Source organism: Mus musculus, chromosome 4 (genome assembly GCF_000001635.26).
Source record: "Mus musculus strain C57BL/6J chromosome 4, GRCm38.p6 C57BL/6J".
In the NCBI taxonomy this organism is placed as follows: Eukaryota; Metazoa; Chordata; class Mammalia; order Rodentia; family Muridae; genus Mus; species Mus musculus.
This window is the reverse complement of record NC_000070.6, coordinates 108,355,016-108,367,765: the sequence shown is the minus strand read 5'-3', so window position 1 is coordinate 108,367,765 and position 12,750 is coordinate 108,355,016. Positions and strand designations below refer to the sequence as shown.

The following is a 12,750-nucleotide window of genomic DNA, read 5'->3' as shown; positions in this document are numbered from 1 at the left end:
CTTCTGGAATCTCTTTTTTTTTGGTGAAAATGTGGGGATACGAAGAGCCAAAGAGACTTTGGAGCCCAGTAAGATGCATGAGGGCTTTTCCTAACAAAAGCACCAAGGTCTTGTTATAGACCCAGCTGTCTTGTTCAGCCTGACCAACTGAGGACGTGAGTCACGTGGGTTACTAACAACAGCACACAATCCAGAAACCTGAGGTAGTGGAGTCTCAGAGAAGCCCTCCTTCTGAAAAGTCCTGACTTGTTTTTCTGTGGCTTCTCTGCCCCAGAGTTGTGTGTGTAAAAGTCCCTGGGACGGGGAGCTATACTCAAAGGGTAGATTTACTTGTCTACCCTGCCACCTGTCCTGGAGTGAGCCCCTGTTAGGTACACAGTGAGAGGGAGCACAGCAGAGGCTCCACCACAGTGAGAGGGAGCACGGCAAAGGCCCCACCACAGTGAGAGGGAGCATGACACAAGCCACCATCAGAGTTTCACTGGGGATAGAAGAATGAATGAATAGCCAGGTGGTAGTGGTATACAACTTTAATCCTGACACTCAGGAGGCAGAGGCAGGAAGATCTCTGAGTTTGAAGCCAGCCCAGTCTACAGATCAAATTCCAGGAAAACCTGGGCTACACAGAGAAACCCTATCTCGGAAGAAAAGAAAGAAAGAAAGAAAGAAAGAAAGAAAGAAAGAAAGAAAGAAAGAAAGAAAGAAAGAAAGGAAGGAAGGAAGGAAAAAAGAAAGAAGGAAGGAAGCCAGGCTTCTCAGTGGCACATACTTTTAATCCCAGAACTTGGGAGGGAGAGTCAGGCAGACTGATGTGAGTTCAAGACCAGCCTGGTCTACAAATTGAGTTGTAGGAACAGCCAGGGCTACACAAAGAAGCCATGTCTTCAAAACAAAACAAAACAACAACAAAATGAAAGGAGGAATGAATGAGGGATGGTAAAATGGCTCAGGAAGTAAAGGAGTTTGTAGCCAAGTGTGATGACCTGAGATTGGTCTCTGGAGCCTACACTATATCAAGTGTGTGTGGGGTGTATGTGTGTGTGTGTGTGTGTGTGTGTGTGTGTGTGTGTGTGTGTGTGTGTGGTGTGTGTGTGTGTGTGTGTGAGAGAGAGAGAGAAAGAGAGAGAGAGAGAGTGTGTGTGTGTGTGTGTGTGTGTGTGGTGTGTGTGTGTGTGTGTGTGTGTGTGTGTGTGTATGTGTGTAATTTTAAATTTTTAAGTAAGTGAGTGAGAAAAAGAATGATTATCACACCAAATACAGGTCCCACAAGGCGGACTGAACCACTTAACCCAAGTAGCCTGGACAGTCACTAAATCACCCGCTTCTCTGTTTTTTGGTTTTTTGGGTTTTTTTGTTTTGCTAGGTTATTGTAAGTGTTTAAAAAAGGGGATCAATTTAAGCTGAGCTAGGTGGTATGGACCCGTCATCCAAGCTACTTGGGATGCTTAAGCAGTAGGGCCACAAGTTCAAAGCCAGATGAGACAACTTCGTGAGAAGCTGTCTCGAAACAAAAGGGAAAAAATAAGAAAATCTCGATGGGGGCAGAAATATGGCATTTAAAACAAATGAAAGGGGCTGGTGAGATGGCTCAGCGGTTAAGAACGCCAACTGCTCTTCCAAAGGTCCTGAGTTCAAATCCCAGCAACCACATGGTGGCTCACAACCATCCGTAATGAAATCTGATGCCCTCTTCTGAAGTGTCTGAAGACAGCTACAGTGTACTTACATATAACAAACAAACAAACAAACGAAAGACAAACAGCAACGACAAAAACACTTTGCAATTATTATTGTTGTCTTAAAAAATAAAAAACAAAAACTGAGACTGTCATCTGAAGTCTATCCTGGAACTTACATTGTAGACCAGGCTGGCCTTTAACTCACAGAGTCACAGAGTTCACAGCCTGTCTCTGTGCTGGGATTAAATGTACGGGGATACTACTAGGTTCAAGACTTTAAAATTGCAAGTGAGGAGTCTGGGGAGATGGCGCAGTAGTTCATATATTGCCCTTACAAAGGAATAGCTGACAATTAACTCCAGTTCCTAAGACACAACACTTTCTTCTGGCCTCCTTTGGCATGCACTTATGTGCACAAACCCACACACTGACACAGATATACACACAAATATATATATATATATATATATTTTTTTTTTTAAAGTAAAAAGAGAGAGGCAGCCGGGCGTGGTGGCGCTCACCTTTAATCCCAGCACTCGGGAGGCAGAGGCAGGCAAATTTCTGAGTTCAAGGCCAGCCTGGTCTACAAAGTGAGTTCGAGGACAGCCAGGGCTACACAGAGAAACCCTGCCTCGAAAAACCAAAAAAAAAAAAAAAAAAAAAAAAGAATACTTGTTAATCTTCAAAGGACCTGGGTTCAAGGCCAAGCAACCAGCTGGTGGGTCACAACCATCTGTAACTTCCATTCCATAGGATCCAATGTCCTCTTTTGACCTCTGCAGGCATCAAGCATACATTTGATGCACACATATACATGCAAGCAAAATATGCACACATAAAATAAAGTGAATAAATCAAATGGCTCCCCCCAGAAATTGAGAGGCAAAGGCAGGTAAATCTCTGTAAGTTTAAGGTCAGCCTGGTTTATATTGTAAGTTCCAGGACACCCAGAGCTATGCAGAGACTATCTCAAAACAAAACAAACAAAACAATAACCAATAGACCCAGAGAAATGGCTCAGCAGTTCAGAGTACTTCCTGCTTTTTCAGAGGACCTGAATTCCACTCCCAGAACTCACATCTAAAACCAGCCTACAACTCCAGTTTCAGAGGATCTGGTACTCTCGTTTAGCCTCCTCAAGCACCTGTGTATACATACATACATACATACATACATACATACATATATACATACACACTCACATAAATACAATAAACCTTTAAAAGTATACACATACATATAAAATTATAAAATTCCAAATGGATATGCTTTAATATGATGTGCTCATTTTATAAACAGTGATGATGGAGCCAAATGTCTAGTTACAATCCTGACTCTGTCACTTGCTAGGTAACCTGTGCCTCAGTTTCTCTTATGAGCAAGGAAAATAGTAATCACTTGTTTCACAGGCTTAGGGGAAGCTATTTACTCCAAAAAATACTGCGTTAGAAATGGGGAAAGTGTCTTAAATAAACTATTATTATTATTATTATTATTATTATTATTCATTTGCCTCTAGTGCTCTAGTGTTTTGTTTCTATTTCTAGCTTATAGCCCAGGAAGCTGCAGAAGAGAAGCTGGCTGCTGCCCCTCTCCTGCCTTTCAAAGGCTTTTGCTTTGCCTGGGAGTAGAAAGCAGATCAGGGAGACCCTGCCGACACTGAAGGCCGGCTCTTGACATTTCACCATGGCATGACCTGTGCTACTTTTGGCAACAGTGAGACATCATGTCATTCTTAGACATCTGTGCCCAGGTCCCTAACCAGCCAGCAAAAGGCACATGATGAAGTGGAAAGTGTCCAAGACTGGGAGTCCGGAGGTGTTGTTTGTCCTCCCCCTCTCCCCCAGCTTGGTAGAGGTGGGGGTGGGGAGGGTCAGGAGGCTGAGGGCACCGGCGTGAGGGGTGGTATATTCAGCACACTGAATACAACATCTGTGTCTACTGAACACAGTGTGTCTCTGTAGTGTCTATACCAAACCAAGACCTGTGCAATTGCTATAAACAAAGGACAAGCCTGCTGTTAGAGGGCTCAGATGGAGTCTGAGATGGACATACAGGAAAGGCAACGGGCCTTCTGGTGGTCCCCATGCTGCAGGAGGGAGCAGAGATGTCTTTGATGAGTCAGCTCCAGATCAGACAGACTTGGAGGACAACATGGACAGAGTACAGCCTGTTCAAAAGCAATGCAGAAAGCCTAGTGTGGCCCCGGGAACTGCAAGTTACACACAGAGAACACCACACTGGAGTATGTATGTGTGTGTGATGTGAGATGTGTGTGTGTATGATTGTGTAGATGTAGAGAGTGGGTGACAGTGTAGTCACTGACACTGGGTTATGATATTATTTACAGGACAGATTTCCTCTGTCCTTGATAACTCATCAGTAAAGTTCTTTTTTTTTTTTTTTTTTTTTTTTTTCTCTCTCTCTGACCCTTTACTACAGCGGAACAATCTGCTAATGCCTGTCTGGCTGTTCACAGACAGGGAGAGACAGTTGCAAATCCTAAGAATGTAGGAGGCGGGGCAGGGGTCTTCTCATTAGTCTGGGACAAGAGTTCTCGAGTTTCTGGTTGCATCAGAATCAGCTATGGGTTTTGGTTTGGTTTGGGTGCCAAGGGTGGATCCCAGGGCCCAGCACAGGAGAGGCACGCACAGGAGAGGCACGTACCCTACAAGCTGCACCTCTAACTTTTTTTTTTCTTTTTTTTTTTTGTACTCTTGAGACAGGGACTCTCTCCATTTTCCAGGCAAGCCTTGAATTTGTGACCCTCCTGCCTCAACTTCCTGAGTAGCTAGAATTACAGACCTGCCTAGCAGGAGCCCGTACGAGGGCTTATAAACAAAGAGCGGTTCGTCCTCTCTTACTCCTCACCCCAGCCTAAGTCATTCGGGCTGAAGTGAGTCCCCCAGATTTGCATTTTTAACAAGTTCCAGCTGCTGCGGCTGCAGCTACCCTGGGACCTCCCTCACAGCACAAGTGGCCTTGAAGAACAAAGACCAGCTTTGTGGACTCTGGTCACAGAGGTCAGAGACCCCACACAGAGCAGAGCCCAAGAACCTGGTAGAATTTGCTCCCCAGGACCCCATGTATATGGGGTGGACGCGGGTGGACCAAAATGAGGAGCTGCCTATAAATCACAGGCAAGCAGCATAGATTCCATCCCAAACCGAGTTCAGCTTTGTTGGTTTGAATGCGTTCACCCTGAGTAGGTATTCACTGGTGTTGGCTGGTCAAAGTCCAGCGTTAGAAACTAACCGCCCACCCTGTGAGACGGGTTCCCCTCCCCCAGGGCACAGACAGGGAGGGAGCCCTGTGAGCTGACGCACAAACACAAATAGTCTGAGCTCACTCGGGCTGCCAGGCTCACATCGACCAGCAATTATTTCTTGTAAATTGCTTTCCGGGTTATGTTCAGAACATGTGCGTGTGACTCCCTGAGAACAAACACTCAGAGGACACAGGGCGGGGGTGGCTAGCTGGGGAGTGGGCTGATGATGAAGGTGGGCCCTAGTCTGCACCATCAACCAAATTTTAGAGATTGTTGAATAAAGGAACTTAGAAATACTAGAATCTTGCAATCCCTACATAGCATCCTGCCAAATGGTAGTCTATCCCCCTCTTCAAACATCCACTTGTCTGTCTGTAAGAAGCTGATTGGAAGGCTGGAGAAATGGCTCATGCATCAAGAATATTGGTTCTACCAGAAGACACAGGTTCTATTCCAGTACCCACATGGTGCCATACAAGCATCCATAATCCCACTGCCAGGGCATCCAATGGTCTCTTCCAGCATCACATGCACACATGTGATACACAGATATACATGAAGGCAAAACAGCCACACGTATAACATCTTTCTTTCTTTTTTGTTTTTTGTTTTTGTTTTGGTTTGGTTTGGTTTTTTCGAGACAGGGTTTCTCTGTATAGCCCTGGCTGTCCTGGAACTCACTTTGTAGATCAGGCTGGCCTCGAACTCAGAAATCCGTCTGCCTCTGCCTCCCAAGTGCTGGGATTAAAGGCGTGCACCACCACGCCCGGCTGCATAACATCTTTCTTAAAAGCAGCAGCAGCAGTAGCTCGTGCCTATAGGTGTGCTATAGATATACTATAGGTGTCTGTAGGAGATGGCTAACCTGGTCAGGGACTTCAGGAAGGAAATGGTGTGTGAATCAAGTCCTGAATGCACTGACTAACGACAGGAGTTTTGTGGTGCGAGCTGAACCATGTTTAAGGCAAGGGACACAGGAAGAATCACAGATGAGGAGAGGGGACAGGAGGTTGCAAGTGACTCTCGCTGGGTAGCAAGGTGAGTAATGGCAAGAGACGAAGCTGGTGCTGAGAAGCAGGTCCCAAAACCTTCCTCTGCCCTAGTAAGAGGTTGGGAGTTTAACTTGACAGCAATATATGGAAGAACTTGTTCTCCTGAATCTTGTGACACATATACCTGCAAGGCTCTCTGCTTTGGGGAAACCTATTGAGTTCCTGCCCTGGGGATCAGAATAGCTTGTCTGTAGGACCATGGTGGGTTATGTGAACACAAGATGAGTCGGGCACCAGACAGCTCCTCATCTCAGAGGAGGCCACTATACTCTCTGCTCTATGCTCTGAGGCAACTGAAGCCAAGCTGTAAGGGTATCCAGGAGAGCCACCTGGACAGCTCATGGAGAGCATTCCCAGGGCTGTGATTGGCTCTTGCACACCTTGCCACACCTCACGGACCACCCCAGTGGATGGTCTACTTGAGGGTGTTGCTTGACCTCATGCTGTGACCCTCCTGGGAATGGATCCTATCAATAGGGACCCACTCAAATAAATAGTAAACTTGACCGGAGAACCCCTAAAAGAAGTCCAAGTTATCAGGTAGATGTAAGGTGTGGAATAAGGACCATTAAAGCGCAGATTCTAACACCAAGAAAAAGAAGTAATCTGGAATCCTTTGTGGAGGAAATCTAGTTGAATTTGACCTGGGTGGAACATGACAGTATTTGATGGTCTCAAACAAAGCAAAGTGTCTTTGTTTCTTTGTGAGACGGGGTCTGCGTAAACCCAGGCTGGCCACAAAATGAACATCTTCCTGTTTCTGTATACTAAGAGTTGGAATTACAGATGTGAACCACCACATCTGGCTTTGACTTCATATTTTAAAGATGGAACCATCTAGAATGCAGATGGCTCAGCAGTTAAGAGCACTCACTGGCTGCTCTTCCAAAGGATGCAGGTTCAGCTGCCAGCACCAACGTGGTGGCTTACAACCATCTGTGAATACAGTTCCAGGGAATCTGACCCCCTTCTCGGGAATTAGATACACATGAGGGGTACAAACATGTAGGCAAACACTCATGCACATAAATACAAAGAATGTAAGACTAAAAACAAAGATTTTAGTCCATTTCTAGCCCCACCAACACACATTCAAATCTTTTGCTCTGAGTTCTGAGAACAAAGAAATAAAATCATTTTAATTTCTGTTCTTGATAGACTTCTCAACCTATTGGGAAAGACTGGTAAATTAACTAGACGGTGACGAAGAGCGAGATGATTCCTTCCTTCTCAAGTTTAGGGCAAGATCAGCGCGTGGTGAGGCGAGGGCTCCATTTTCAAGTGTCTTTCTCTTCGGAAAAGGAGCTCCCTTTGTGCAAACCATCTTCCCCGCCTCACTCCGGGTTCCTTCCACCCCACCTCTCTCCCGGTGCGTTTCCATGGAGACCGCAAGCCCCTCGAAGCTTCCTGTGTTTCCGCTCCCCTCCCCCCACGCCATCTCTCTTAGTTGCAGATTCCCTCTAGGGTTGATAATATCCAGAACATTCCCCAGGCAGGAATTATTATTCGCATACGGTATCAGTGAAAGCTGAGACCCAGACGTTAAGCGATTTGCTCCTGGCTCCGCCTGCCGCCAAGCTCGGACACCCTCCGCCATGCACACTCGGCCTTCTGCGTGCAGCAGGCTGGGCCTCCTCTCCACCTAGACTTATTTCTTTTTTTCCCCCTTTCCTATCTTTGTTAGCTCAAATTTTTTTTCTTATAAGAAAATCAGAATATGTTCTGACTAAAACGACAAATGACATGAAGCTCAATCCTTACATTAGTGACTTTAAATCTATTCTTGGACTCGTTGTTTCAAGTCCTTTGTGAACTGAAATAGTGCTGGATGATAAAGACCTGCCAAAAAGCCATCTCCGAATGCACCAGCTCCCAGTATGCGCAGGCAACAATGATAATCTTATGTTTGAGTCTTGCAGTATGCCAGAGTGCATTAAGAAAAACCATTTATGACCAGGCCAAATTTACCCAACACATAGAGAGAATTTAGATACAAGGTACCAAGTAGTTAGAACTGTAACTCTAGAAGACAAGAATATCAAAACCTTGACATAAGGAAAACAGCCTGTCCTGCAAGGCTGTTTCTCAATCCCTTAAACCTATTTTTGTCTCCTGCACATTAATCTGAAGTTGTCACACTTGTACGGTAACCATACAGATGTGAAAGGACTGTACAAATTTTGAGGTGCTTATCATATGTCATTCTTGTTAAATGAACATTAGGGGCTGGAGGATAGCTCAGATGTGGAGTGGTCACCTGGGTTCAGTTGCCAGCACCAACATGGTGGCTCACAAACACCTTCAGAGGATCTGAAGCAGCCTCCGAGCTCCTCGGGCTTCTGCACACACTTGGTATACATGCAAGCACTCAGGCACACACAGACATGCATGTAAACTAAAAATAAACAAACATCAGGGGTTTTTCCCCCTCCATCCCCCTCCCCCTTGTTACATTGATTTTGAAATAGTCTATTGCTAGCAAAGGTCCATTACTGAAAGTGTGCGAGTCTGGCATCCAGAGCCAGAGTTTAATTTCAGAGTCCAGGGTCTGACTTTCTTCTATCAGTCTGAGAAAACCAAGTCTGGAGGCCAGTACAGGGAGGGCACTAAGGTCAAAAGGGTGGGCCACTAGGGAGAAGCAGCTATGTGGCTGTCCACCACCTGGGCTCACCCATGGAGTGAGAAACTAGCTCATGTCCTCAGCTTGTCCCCCGCTGCCCAGCCAGCCTCCCTTCGGGGGCCCGCACTGTCTGTGCTATCCATATTCATGGCATATCTTCCTTCAATTAATTCCAATTAAGCTACTTTGTCAATGTTTCTGGAACTAAAACCTCCTTCACTTAGCCTGGGAGCAGAGGATCCTACCTGTCCCCTCCTCACCCCTACCTAACTCATTTGTCCCCTCCTCACCCCTACCTAAGTCATGAGCCCTAAGCATCTTTTCTTCTATTCTACACCCCAGGCCAGATCGCCGGCTGCAGGAGCATTTCTCTCTCTGCAGGTTCTGTCTGGTACTTGGAGTTCTGTCCCCATAGCCTTGTAGGAGGAGACTGCTGCACCCCAGGGGTTGAATAAACCAGCCTCTTGTGGATACCTCCCGGGGAGCTGTAAACAATGGCTGTTCAGATAGGCACCAAAGGAATGAGGCCAGCTCAGTGAACTAATGTTTGTTGGGCTTGCTTTGAGATGCCTGGGAGACCCCAACAAAATCACATCACATAAAGCTCTCACCCCAGCGTGGAGTCCCCTCCTTCAGTAAATTTCCCACACACTATATATTACTGCGCCTTGGGGGGCCCCATGCAGCTGGAGAAGAATTGCAAACAGGTGAGGCTGAGTGCCTGGAGGGGAGCAACTAGAATCTCAGGTGATGCTCTACTGACCTCCCCACCTCCCCCTTCTGTGAGAAAAACACCATCCAGCTGTATCCTAGGTGGGGAAATGGCTTCACATGACGCTTGGAGGACGACGTTCTGCAACAGCTACCCATGTGTTCTGATGGGACCACTTCACAAAATGAAAAGACAACAGCACATGTCCCTGTGAGTTCACATGCATGTGTGGACACCGCCAGCTCCAGCCTTGCACTACTCAGACATAAGGATCCCAGCCCACAGCGTTCACAGGGTTTCATCAAGCTAGCTTCTCATCTCTTCGGTCTAAGAGTGTGAAGGTTGGTTTTCATCTCAAATTGACACACATTAAAATCACTAGAGTAGCCAGGCGGTGGTGGTGCACGCCTTTAGTCCCAGCACTTGGGAGGCAGAGGCAGGCGGATTTCTGAGTTCAAGGCCAGCCTGGTCTACAGAGTGAGTTCCAGGATAGCCAGGACTACATAGAGAAACCCTGTCTCAAAAAACAAAAACAAAAACAAAAAAAAAAATCACTAGAGTAGAGGACCTCACCTGCAAAACCATCCTGATGGCTTTAATTGTCATGGGAAGACCCACCCCAAGTGTGGCATCTTGGATAAAAAGATCATGGCAAAGGGAAGACCGTACACCTTTTGCTCCACTGGCCTTCCCTCTTGCCGCCGGGTTGATTTACCCTGTTGCTTGTGATGATTCATTCGCTGAGGTTAGAACCAGTGATTCCCGTCAAGCTTGAGAGACCAGCGGCTTTCAAGGAATCTACCAGGTTCTCAGTGCCAAATTGAGACTACGGAGGAGCCCAGCCTCCTGGGTTGAGCAAAGACCAGCCTTTCAGGTATGAGAGAACTGTTCCTTCTGTTTATATAAATTCATACTCATCCTATCGCTTCAGTTTCCTGTCCCCTAGACTCAGGGTTGTTCTGAAAGTTATGATCAAACAGCTCAACTATACAGTGGCCAACAATAATGGATTGTGATAGAAAGGATATCTGATATCCAGCACTTGGGAGGCAGAGGAGTTCCAGGTCATCTTTGGCTACACATGGAGTTTGAGGCCAGCCTGGGCTACATAAAGATTTGTCTCAAAAACAGAAACAAGACAAAAGGGAAGGAGTGAAGGGAGGAAGACGTCTAAATAGAATGTACCACAGAGATGTCTCTCGTCAGCCCCGTGCTGGTCACTGCTGGCCGCTGCTGCATGGTGGGCTCTTGTCCACTGCAGACACCTGTTGTGACCTCTGACTGGCTTCCCCCTGCTGCTTCATTTTCACCATATTCAAACTTGACAAATCCAGGATCACACAGGGTCAGGGGATAGTCACCGATTCCTCTAAACAGGAAAAGAATTTGGATATGGGATGACCCAAGACCCTCTGTCCACCCTAGCAGTCAGTGACCTTGAACCAGATGATAGTCCATTTTATAGATAAAAAGACTTAGGCCCTGAATGATTTATTCGCTGTCACCCAGGCTCACAGAAGTGGAGGAGCCCCATAAGCTATGATATGGCTAAGAGCTGATTTTCACACACACACCCCAGCGAGAGCTCTTGCTAGGAGTATTTTGCTTGGAGAAGGTTTTCAAAGACCTGGGACTCTGGGGATGGCTTCTATCCCCTGGCCACAACCACATTTATGTTGATCCAAGGTGATTCCTCTGCAGTTCCCACCAGCACCAGCACCTCCTGTCTTGATGCTCACCGTGGTGCTTTCTGCTCACTGGAGCCTCAGTTTTGGAGTCCCGAGCCAGAATCCTACCCAGGGCTCTTGTTTCCAGGGTCCATTCTAGCGTCCAGACCCCTCAGAGCCTCAGACTGAGCAAAGCACGTGTCCAGTTGCAGAGCAGCAAAGCAGGAAGAGGCCTGGGCTGTGTTTGCAGCTGATCACCCTTGTCATTGGCAGGAAAGTGGAGTTCAGGAAGGAAGGAAGACCTGTGCTTCATCTCAGGGCGTCAAGGATGAGGGCCACACACAGGAGCTCACGTTTGAGTGCAATCCTCCTGCCTCGGTTCAAAACTGCTCACCTGGTCACCATGGGACTACGATGGACATCAGAGACGTGCATCGCCTATCCAGATGTTGGTATAGGAGCTGGCTAACGTGAGAGGACAGGGCAGCAGGGTGGCTAGAAAGGAACCCGCTGCACCTCCAGAAGACTCTGTTCTCTCACAATCAGGAAATGTCCGCACACGTTAAGAGTCAATTATCCTCTCCTGCTTGGAATTGATTGCCACGGACTTAAATTGGTGGGTTATTGGAATAGCTGGGGACAGAAACCTGGAGGTAATTAGACTCGGGTAGACCAAACACGCACAGCCCAAGGAACTGGACAGTCTGTGACTGTTAACACCTTGACCTGAGGCCCACACCTCAGCACCTGGAAACTTCCATGTGCTTTTGCCCTGTCCCCAACCCTTCCGGGGCAGGGGGTGTGTGAACTTTGGGGATTCTCACACCAGCTGGGATTCTCCTCTGGTCTTCCAGAAGCCTCACAGCTTCTGTGTCCTGACACTGGCCACACTGGCTGTTACAACTTGTGCATCTGTCTTCTCCAATCCAATCTTTTAACTCCCGGGCATGGACAGTAGGCTGCCTGGAAGAGGAGAGGAAGAAATGGAGAAGAGAACAAGAAGCCAGCCCCCATCTCATGTCCTCTCTTCACTCCCCTGAGATCCAGGCTCTGGAATATCAGGCTCCACCCTACCCAGCGCCAGGATTTGGCTTCAGACCAGTTTTCTCTGGTAATAAATCATTCATCGGCTCCAAATAACTCTTGCTAATGCCCTGCTTCTGACCAAACTCAAGGGTCCCGAGTTGCATAGACCCTATCCCCAACCACACGTGTTCCATATGCCTCTGCCAGCATTCGGAGAGGTTCCCCAAGAGCGTCAGAAGGTTAGCATGTACTCTGTGCAGGCACTGAAGTCACAGAAGTACACAAAGTCCACCAGGGCTTTGAATTAGCCAGACACCTGAAACACTTCCAAAGAGAATGGACAGAGTCAGAAAGTGATAGGTAAACAGGCAAGTGCCATTAGCAAGCAGTTCCAGCAGTAAGTTGATGCTGCCTCCCCTGTCCCCTTCCTCTTCTGAGTCACATATATCCCAAGCTAGTCTATTAGACTCACTATTAGACAGGCATGACCTTGAACTTGTGACCTTCCTTCCTCTAGCTCCCAGTGCTGGGACTACACTCATGTGCTACCATGTCACTTTTATTGGATGCTGGGGATTGAACCCAGGGCTCTGTGAATGCTTGGCCAGCACTCTGCTAACTGAGCTAGAGCCTCAGCTACACCAGTTGGTTCATGAAGGAGCCCTTAGAGGGTACTGAGTGAGGCCATGTTGGAGATTCACACTGAAGCCTTGAGATGTAACCAAG

General features: G+C 47.1%; 1 annotated feature.

Annotated features, from left to right (window-relative positions):
• Window positions 3,238–6,748: an enhancer, noted in NCBI's record as "VISTA enhancer mm1490". NCBI's record gives its function as "enhancer in: neural tube[7/7] | hindbrain (rhombencephalon)[7/7] | somite[5/7] | midbrain (mesencephalon)[7/7] | limb[7/7] | branchial arch[6/7] | nose[7/7] | genital tubercle[7/7] | facial mesenchyme[7/7]" and the evidence as "EXISTENCE:transgenic organism evidence [ECO:0001131][PMID:17130149]".